Genomic DNA, 9,501 nt, shown 5'->3' with positions numbered 1-9,501 from the left:
TTATTATTATTATTATTATTATTATTATTATTATTATTATTATTATCATTATTATTAGTTAAAAAGGTTCCCTAATTTGAGGTCTCCAGAAGATCCTGGACCACTGCTGGGGAACTCAAATTCATAAAGTTTTTGAAAATGCATGATTAGACAGAAGCAGATTATTTACATAATCATATCATTTTCTACCCCAGCAAACAAGGCATTAGGATATACCGTGCGCTGTTTCTTTAATGCATTTACATGCTTTATTTAAATAAATCTCATCCAATAGGAGATCCACTGGGAAAAATCCAATTAATGACCTATTTCTTTGGATGAGAAAAGTCACTGAACCCCTGTGATTGCAGTACTTTGCACCTCTGCCCTCCTCCTTTGCTCTTATCCATTACTTGTGGCCTCATCATAAAACAGAAATGCTTTTTCAACATTACTGTATACATGCTATTCCCTTCACCTTTCTCCTCCACACAAGCACACAAGCAACACACACACACATCGATAGGAAAGGATACAGGGAATGCATATCCGTTAGCTGATCAACTGGAAATGCTGACACTGGTCTCCCCATCTGCTACTGCTCTCTGAGACAAGAGAGGAGAAAGAGAGAGGGGGGAAAATGAGGGGACAGTGAAAGCAAGAGGGAGCATTTTGACAACCCAGAGAATTTCCCGGATGCTTGTGGTTGGCCTTAGAGCAACTGTTTTCCTAATAGACGATTTGTGCTGGATAGACACATTCTGCGGAGGCTCCAAACATGCAGCTTTCCCTCAGAGTGGGAGCAAATGGCATTTGTCAACCAATAGAACCTTTAGGACATAGCTGTAGAATACAGCAAAGGAAAGTTGTTCCTGGGCTGATAAAAGAAGAAGAAGAAGAAAAAGAAGAAGAAGAAGAACTATTACTGTTAAAAAAAAGCTTCTTTTTGGTGTGCTGCATATTTGACCTTCTTCACATGGCATTCATTTAGCTCGTCTTTCTGCTATTTCACGGTGGCGTATGACCGGTTTGCAAGTATGTAAGATGAGAGTTGCTGCACTGCTTTGGCGAAGCAAAGCAAAACAAAACATATAGCCAAAAGCGACTGAACGCTTGTTGAGCGCAGCTTTAAGTCTCCAATGTGCTTAAGGATTGAGTTGATCAAAGCTGCCACATTAGATGTTTTATCCACTTACTGACATGCAGCGGTGTGCTTATAACTGTAATAATGGATGCGCCAGTGGCGTGGTCAGGGTCATTTTTTTCCAGTATTTTAGCCCTGCATGTTTTGATTAGAATATGTGCATGCAGGGGCTGCAGAAGTTGGAGAATGAATATAAAGGAGCCAACACAATAAAAGGTGTATTAATCATCAACACAACCAACTGCTTTCACTACCACTACTACTGGTAGTAGGTAGGCTCACTTAATAGTATAGTTTGACATTTGAACAAACAAGATTAAGAATGTTAATAAGTGAGCTAGGTAGGTGGATCTGGGGGTTTTGTAGGAGCCAGGCCAGCTGGTCTTTATGTTAAGCTATGCTAATGCTGGCTCTAACATCATATTCATAAAACAAACATGAGAGTGGTCTCAATCTTCTCATCAAACTCTTGGCGTGAAAGAGAATGAGCATATTAAACTAACTGTTAAACTATTCCTTTAAACTTAGAAAGTGTGATATAGTAAATGAATAATCATATGAATGAATATACTAAAAGTTCATTTAGCTTTTGTCTGTATCACACAAAACCTTTTCAGTGACAGGAACTAGCTCAGTTTTACTGAACTTCAATCACATGATAACAAGGATGGTTGTATATGAAATTTTACTGGAAGCTTTTAGTACTTTGATAGGTCAAATGTTCAAAACCACACTTATTGATCACTTTAGCTTCAAACCAATATGCCATTATTTGAAATATAATGTTACCGCACTCAATGTGTACAAACTCTGTTCCAGTTGTACAAAGCTTCTTTTTTATATTGTTTCATGATCAAAATTATTGACAAATTCTTAGGCCACAGATTGATGCACATTGCCTCGATTCGTTGTTAGGTTCCTTGCTCAAATGATCTGAACCTACTGTATTTGTGACACAATGTTTCTATCAAACGTATCTATTTCTCACCGTGGACACTATGTGGAGTGCATATGGTGGGAAAATTAGGTAATTCTTGTGGAGTGGACCAGCATTACTTCCATATCAACCGATTATGTACCTCAGCATTTATGCCCAGTGCCAACGCAGGAAGTAGTGTGCCCATGATGCAGGAAGGTATAAAGTAACTGTTTATCATAGCCTAGTAGGCATAAATACATTTAAAAACGTTTTTATTGTATATATATATATATATATATATATATACACATACACTTCAAACGTTTTGAAAAGATCCTACAAATGTCGTAAAAAACTGTGAGCAAAAAAGGATAATAGATGGGGTGATTGTTTCCCCTGCCACACCTCCACTCAGTACCACACACACTTCCTCACACACCCAGTCATCACCCCAGTGCCTCACATGTTTTGACTCTCTAAATCACTGCTTGTGCTTCAGCAAATGTGGGAGAACTGTCATCCATTGTTTTAGTTGAGTAGGCGCACTGACACACACACACAGACACACACACACACACACACACAAACACCTTGTCAAGACCGCCGGAAGCTGGCTTGTCTTCTCAGCTGTGATATCTCACATACACAAATACACTCTCAAACACAGACCAACTGCAGCGATGACGCCTGTGATGGTCAAAAATATCCTGAATGGAATATTTAGCAGTGAAGTCATACTTCTTTCTGCTCCTTTTATCCTTTTAACATCCTGGGAATTTACACTGCCGACACTAATGCTGCAGCCTGATGGCAGAGATTATTTTAACACACACTCATTCAGGGACGTGTTAAAGTCAGGATGTTAGTTTGTACGACCCTTTGTTGACACCGTGGCAGCTGATGTCTTGACATCTCCCATATTACTCAGCATCCCATGGGATACCGGCTGCTGAAAATACCTTTTATTAGTGCGTCTTTCAAAGTTTATGTGACGTATCAGACTTCATATTCAGAACAAAGGAAAGGGTTTACTCTTCAATTGTTCGTATTGTTCAAAAGTATTATTTACTTCAATCCCATTTTAACATCAAACCGTCAGGCACAAACTCATGACGTCCACGGATAGGAAGCTCATGATTTTCCAGGCAATGAAGTACATGATGCTGATGATAATGATGATGTACAAAGCTATAATCTCAGTTGCATGGGATCAGGATTTCAGTAAAACATTTAGCAAATGGTGGGTGGAATTAATATTCCTGTATTCTTTCTGAGTAAATTTAACACAAGTAAATGTATCACAAATATGGAGCCCTATTTTATTCATTGGCTTTCATTTTTGTTGATATGTGATATCTTTATATGTCTTCATGTTTTTTGAGTTGCAACTGCAGTTTTGTCATTAAATGAAATCTTATTAAATCTCATCATTCAATTGTACATTAAGTCTAATGCTAACACTTCTTTGAATAAATCAATCTCAAAACAAGTGGTGTTAAACAGAAAACATCTATTTTCAAACAACAGTAAAAAGCCAACATTATATTATCCTCTTTTCATTTCCCTGGAAGTCGTCATGGAATTATTCTTATTCTGGCAGTGAATGCGTAAGCAAAACTATTACACCCACTCCTCTCAGCGTCGCTGCCCAGTCTCCCTCTGGGAAAGAAACGTTCAAGTTTAACCTCTTATCTCTTCCTCTTCCCTTTCCCTTTCCTGTCATTCAGAACATGAAAATACAAAGAAGTCCAACTGGGGGGAAATAGAACCTTAAACAAACGTTGAGGCCTATTTAAGGCGAATACTTTACATTCCACACATCCCAGATATCTCATTGGTTGTGGCTGTGGCCATGTCATTGCAGAAAACTGTGGCTTCCTGTCGTTTTCTTTCTGTCTTACTCACTCGTCCATTTTTTTTCTGTCCCCGCTTCCTTTTCTTTCTGTTTTTAGGCAACATCCTTTTTTGTGTTAGCCCAGACTGAAGGAGTAGCTATAATTGTTCTCTCCTTCTCCAGAAAGAATGTCTAAAGCAAACTGGCCTTTTGAAGTGGCCCATTGTCTGCTGACCTCAGAAGGTGAGGAGGTGGTGGAGGGGGAAGACAGGGTGGGGTGGAAAAGCAGTGACTAATGGAAAGGTGAGCAAATACAACAAGAGAGGGGGGGAAGCAGAAAGAGAAATGACAATAGACAGAAAGAAATTCAGTGAGAAAAGAAAAGAAATCCTACTGCCACATTGCTGATTAAGACTAGGGCACTTGCTGATGAAGATCAAAGTGTTGTTTATGGATCCAAAGTTGTCTTTCTACACCAGCATTTTCAGATTGACGTCCAGTTCAGTACAAACATTAAAATGCCAAAACAACACTTCATTGGTCCAACCCTGTCTTCTAAGAATTCTGTTTATGTCCTACTCATGGGTTAGCCTAACATTTTGAGTAGGAAAAGTAATTGCTCCATGGATCAGGTGAACTGATGACTGTTTTACTCATCCAGGAAGCGCAACGTACCGTGGAAAAGTCACAGGGTAGTGGTCAGAATGGATGGTGGGCTGTAATATACTCAACTGTGTGTGATTGCCTTTCTCAACCAATCAAAAACCTTGATACAGTACAAGTAGGCATAATTAAAGCAATTGAATGAGACACAATTACACATGGAAAATAGTAGGACCTTTCGGAAAATTTTCAAATAAATGAAAGCTGTTAATAAATGACAGCAAAATAGCTTCCTCAACTATGCTGAACATGTAAGAGCAATTTAGAAGTTTGGTATACAAGCTTAAAACAACATGGTGTTATCCTTAAGTGCACCACAAAGCTGAACGCAACTCTTCTCTCGCTTCACATGACCATGGTTCATCAAAGTGCTGCTCTAGGCTCAGAAGGACTACAGCGGCAGCATGGTTTTATGTTTGATTTATAAGGGAACTGCTTTGAGCACACCCTCAACATTTGTTTTACAGTTCAATGCTACCTGCCCCCAGGCTTAGGGCACAGGCTGGTCTTAAAGGGACAACAGGAGGGGAATTCCTTTTTTTGGTCCTTTAGTTATTTTCAGACTCCCTCTGTGTTGGCCTGTTCTCTTAGCTCCCCTCCCAAAGATTTAATCTGTATAAGTGGGCGGGTTAGTCAGCTGTCCAACAACTAGGAGTGAACAGAACTGAGCTGTATTACATTTAAAGCATTTAAGAACACATACGGTTATGTATTATTTTCAAAAGTGACAGTATATTGTTTCTATATGTTTCTAGATTGATTTCATAACACCCAGAAGTCAGTCAGTCTTTTTTTTTAGAGACAAGCTTCTTATTGTATGGGCTTACAAGAATTGAGAGTCAGCCGCTAAACAGCAACTCATATAATACAAAATATTTTTTTTAATAGGTGGCTCTCAATCAGCGCCTGCTTGAGATCAAACTCAGCTACATAACTTTGATTTTAAAAATAAGCATGTCATCATCTATGAGGTTTACTTTCAATTATCACAAATTGACAGTAAAAGCCAAAGTTTGGTTAACAGGAAAAAAAACAAGACAAAGGGAGTCAGTTTTAGACATGGTGACAAGAAATGTGTGTAAATAGCCATCAATTTGCTTACGTAAGTTGTACCAAAGTATCAGAGTTAACGATACTCCAAATGAAATGAAACCTCAGTAAAGCTCACAATAGTTTCCAGGGAAATGTTGATTTTAGGAAGTGTTTAGCATTTACTCAGTTTTGAGATCAATAGGTAACTTGCGTTTATTCTGATGGATTCAGTACACCTTTCACAAATGAAAGTACTCAGAGCGCACACAAACCACACAGATAAGAGACAGCCTTCAAATGTTTAATCTAGTTAACACAGGTTTCTGTTTAAAAGGAAAGACCATTCAGTTCAGGAGTTTGTAAACTAATGTTGGCAGTGGTCTCCAAGTGGCTGAAAATGTCCAATCCAAAGATAATACTACTTTGAGCTGATTAATCAATGAATGTCCAATTAACTCACCTTTTAGCGCTTTACCAACCCAGAGGGAAATCTGGTTCTTTAGCTGCTGCATGCTCCACTGACCACCTGCTAGTCACCATTTGTGTCATTTTGTGTGTGGTTTGTTACTTGGGAGTTAGCAAGTACAATCAGTTTTTAGAGCTTCTTTGGTGAAAACAGATGCCTGCTGTGTCAGAAAATAATCCTGATGAGACTGAAACAAAACCATAAACAATTAATTCATTGTTGAAATAAAATTATTGATTACAGTAGCTTTAACATTAGGAAAAGATTGTGGTTTTTGATCCGATCTTTTGCTTTAAGTAAACGTTGACTCTGATCTTTCCATAACCCAAATCAAATGTCACTTTTTAGTTTTTAGGAGTCTTGGTTACAGAGGCTGATAACAGCCCCACAATGGGAACAAAGACTTCATTGTCTAAAAGACATTTTTGGTGAGGTTGGCTTGTTACCTTTTTCTGACTTGTGGAACGCATTCAATCTACCACGTTCCTCTTTCTTCTTTAACCTTCCATTAAGATCAGCACTTAAGGCATACGTTGCCCCCTGGCAGAGGCCTTTGCCCATCCATCCTATTTGGAAGTTATTTACTGTGCAGCCTAAAAACTGTGGTATGCTTCGTCAGTTCTTAGTGATATCTGGCCGGTCTGCCCTTCCCATCGAGAGGATCTCGGTACGCGATTGCCCAGGCCTGAGTATTGATCTCGACTGGTATGATGAGTGGTCTAACATTCCAGAAGTATCACACTATCCAGATCATCAGCAGATTTACTAAAATTTCATACATAGGACATATCTCACCCCCGTGAAAGTGTACCACATGAAAATAATTAACAGCCCTTTATGCACATCTTTCCAATAAAAGCACAAGGTATGTATCTTCACATGTTCTGGGAGTGCTCCCCCGTTGGTCAGTTCTGGAATAATAATGCATCCAAAATTTCCGCCTTGATTAATGTTACTGTGCCTGTTACTGGCAGTGTTTTGATTCTGAATGACCTGTCAGCCTCTCAGCTCTTCAAAGCTCAAAAACGTGCTGTATTTGCTGAACTTACAGCTGCAAAGCAAATGATTGCAAACCGTTGAAAACCACCTCATGACCTTTCGATCTGTGAATGAACCCTTTCCTTCTTGGATGTAGTTTGTATGGAACTTTCTACGAGACGCATCCATGGAGCGCTAGGAAAGAGCCTGGACACTTGGTGCATCATCGCTGACTCAATCAGGTCTGGCCTGTAGCTACAGCCTTGACCTCGACCTGGGCATTTGACTGGTCCCTTGTCTTGTGTCTGACTGTGTGTGTGTGTGTCTGTGTGTGTGGGTGGTGGTGTGTGTGTGTGTGGGTGGTGTGTGTGTGTGATGTTGTGTCTCCCTCCGTTCAGCTTTCTTGTCCTGTGAGCAAACACACACACATACTGAATGTGCAAGTCACCAAAACATAATCAAATTGGGATTAAGTAAATTTATAGTACGTTTATAGGTATGTGTGTGTGTGTGTGTGTGTGTGTGTGTGTGTGTGTGTGTGTGTTGTGGGTGAGTGTGTGTGTGTGTGTGTGTGTGTGTGTGTGTGTGTTACAGAGATTGGAAAGAAGGCTTAAAGCAATCATTTAACAACATTTTGTCCAAGCAGCTTTTGCAGTTCCCCACTGACTCTCTCCTCCTCCTCTCCTCTCCATTTATGTCTCCCTCATTCAGACATTCAGAAACACAAACTACTTGCTCTCACACTCACTCACACAAACACACTCCCTGCCATGGCCAAAGGCACACAGTGTACAGTTACTCACATCCCCAGGAAGCGGAGGTATGACATCACCTTATCATCTCATGCGGGCCCATGGGAAGAGCAGAGCAGGGAGAAACTGAGAGAGAGGGAGGGAGAGGAAGACACAACATAACGAAGTTCAAGAAAGAAAGATAAAAGAGGGTGAGGAAAATAACAAGAAAGAAGGTGAGAAAAAGGTAGAGTAAGGCAAAAAGAGGTGTTTGGGAATGAGATTCTGACATCACATCAAATTTGATAAATTAACTGTTTTCCTCTTACACAATTGTTGCATTTAAGCTGTCAACCACACACTAACCGATGCAAATCCACAACACATACATTATATGGCATGCAATTAAAAACAGAGACTTCTGAAAACAATCACTGAGGTCGGTGCAATAATCCTAGTTATGCGTCTCTGAAAAGAGGTCAGGTTGAGGTAATTAAACAGTATGCTGGGTTTTATTACTCACACATGACCAAGAATCACTCATTATCAGGACTGACATTGCACTGGGATCCAGTGCTTGCTTCTTGGATAAGAAATGCTTTTTGTTGGGATACATTGTCTTGAGTATTTCAGACAATATTTATTTTATTATTTAGCCATAAGTTCACTGGTATAGTTCTAACCACAAGACAGTTTTTCTTTATATTTCCACTTGTAGACAAAGCGCAAAGACATTTCATGGAATAAACATAACAAAGACAAAGCATTTAATATAATGTTACTTACAGTAGGACCTAGACATACTTTGTGTAACCCCCTTTTGTCTCTCTAATTTGGAATGGCCAATTTCTTAAATGGATACTCCACCGATTACCATTAAGCTTTGTATCAGTAGAAACCCGGTAGTATTTTTGAAGACCGTGCTTCCCTCCCTCATGTCCCCCTGAGACGAGCGATCTCTGTATTAAAATCGTCGTTTTGTGTCATCAGAGGCCTTTTTGCCCAGAGGCGGTGGTCTAAAAGCCAGCTAGTTCTGCATGTTTTCAACCCGCCCATAGGGGGTTGGACTCTTTACTGAAAGCGAGCCGAAACTAGTTGAGTGTCAGTTATCTTGGAGCTAAGCTACAGCTCTCTCTTTTCAGCAGCAAACTTTTAGAACAATTATGTGCATTTAAACTACCACACATGTGTACCACTGGGATACATAGGTGCAGATCAGAGAATATGCAGGAAACTTTATTACAGATGGAATACTCAAGAGATTACGCAAGCTTTGCCTGCTATGGAGACCACCACCTCAGCTAGCAATGTGCGCTAAAGTGGAAATGGCGAACAAGGACTGGAACTTGGTGTCTTTCATCCACATGAGTCTAAAAAAAGAAATTCTGGCTTTTCTTGGCCTAGAAGGCACCAATTTCTAAACTAAATTCAAATTTCTACTACATAAGTGACCCAATTTAAAGATACATTCATCTTTCCAACGGTGAAATATCCTATTAATACTCCAGTCCTTCAGTGCTAACCATACAATAGTAGTGCTAAGTCCACTGCTGTTGTCTTTGGGAGAATATAAGCAGCTAGCACTTGGACTGTTGCAATAGAAAAGGGTGACTATATTTTGATTTCCAAAAAAGAGGACACTCCTCCCGGCCTCGAAACAGAAATTCAGACAGGCTTCTCAGAGGTTAATGAACATGCTTTATTATGCCTCAATGGTATAAAATAACGCATGTAATAAAATAAAATATGTAACAA

The sequence above is a fragment of the Etheostoma spectabile genome, chromosome 13, assembly GCF_008692095.1.
Source record: "Etheostoma spectabile isolate EspeVRDwgs_2016 chromosome 13, UIUC_Espe_1.0, whole genome shotgun sequence".
Taxonomy (NCBI): domain Eukaryota; kingdom Metazoa; phylum Chordata; class Actinopteri; order Perciformes; family Percidae; genus Etheostoma; species Etheostoma spectabile.
This window is presented reverse-complemented; position numbering follows the sequence as displayed.